The sequence below is a fragment of the Schistocerca piceifrons genome, chromosome 4 (assembly GCF_021461385.2).
Source record: "Schistocerca piceifrons isolate TAMUIC-IGC-003096 chromosome 4, iqSchPice1.1, whole genome shotgun sequence".
In the NCBI taxonomy this organism is placed as follows: Eukaryota; Metazoa; Arthropoda; class Insecta; order Orthoptera; family Acrididae; genus Schistocerca; species Schistocerca piceifrons.
Genome location: NC_060141.1, coordinates 37177000 through 37178575, shown reverse-complemented (window position 1 = coordinate 37178575; position 1576 = coordinate 37177000).

Below are 1576 nucleotides of genomic sequence, written 5' to 3'. Positions count from 1 at the left end.
TGGAGAAAATGACGGAAACTTAGTAATCGGTAACGAAACGTTTATGAAACGGCAATGTTGTCATGTTTTGGGTTCTTACAGTGCACTGCATCGTGCTGTCCACAGCAAATCCTTTCACATGATGTACATTATCAGGTGTACACTCAAATATACACGGTATTTAGCTGCAGTTGGTTTCACACTTATTCACAGAACGTAAACATTCGATATAAATTCAAAGAATATGTATATAACGGATACAAAACATTGCTACATCATAATCTTGGGCCTGAGATGCACTGTATTACAAAATAAATACTTTCAAGTACAGATAATATATTTAAGTGAATCTTGTTAGCTGCAAGTATGTTCTTATATCGACAATATACAATTAATAGGGTACACAAAAGATAAGCAAATAGAGTGAATTATTTACAGAGTGAATGAGTTACAGCATGTCACAGTTGTTACATAACTAAAAGAGTGAAATATTTACTATGTAATTAAAGAACGAATGATTTACAGAATGCTATATTTTTTACAAAACTGAGACAATATAATTTATGCAGGAGGATGAATATGTCTTATTATTCTCTTGTTTGGTGTTTTGGAACCAGGACGTCTCGGAAACTCTGAAAGAAGAAATTTTGTATTGATACCGTATGTTCGTTAAGGACTTTTTTGTGGTGATTTTAGCTTGTGAATGTAAATCTCTAATTATCCAAGGAGATCCATCTAGAATCCTATTCCAACAATGTGTAGAACGGAGAGATTGTCGTTGTATCAGCAACAGATGTTCATGAAGAATAATAACTGGTTCAAAGCTGGACTTTCATAAATTTTTGAATCGAAGTGGATCCACATGTTCTTTGTAACGGGTTGCAAAATTTGTACCTGTTTATCGTGTATAGAAGCAAGAGCAGGAGCATGTGACTTTGTATGTGCCGGACTTTTGATGCCACACTTCAGTGGATTTATTATTGTGAACAATTTCATTGTGTACTTCATTGTCTTTGTAGAAGAATATTTTTATGTTGAATGATCTGAAAAGAAATGCAAGTTTGTACAGCACTTTGTCAAGGAATGAAAGACTAACAAATTTTGGTGCTTCTTTCTCATCTTGTAATGGTGACGGTGGTTGCTGAAGTTTGCTTTGGATTTTTTCGAGCTAGGGTGTTTATGAGGGCGGTGTTATACCATTATTTTGGGCTGTGGATTTAAGTATATTAATTTCCTCACATGCATCTGCTTCACTGCTGGGGCGTGGAGCATACAGTTTACAGATGACCTGTTGCTTCAGGTGCAATGAGGTATTGTTAATGGCAACATCAGTGGTAGTTGATTTTCTATATATTTGGAAAGCATGCTTGTTATTGTGCATGGAAGTAGTCACGTTAAGGAAATTAATTCCTTCATTTGTCTGATGTTCAATTGTAAATTTGATGTTTGGGTGCCTTTTATTGATTTCATCTGCTAAGTTGTTTAGTTCTCTTTTTGGACTATCGAAAAACACCTCCAAGTGATGGTGAGTCTTCAGTGGTTCTAAAACTAGTTAATGGTAAAACCAACCATATCTAAAATACGTACAAAAGAGTGA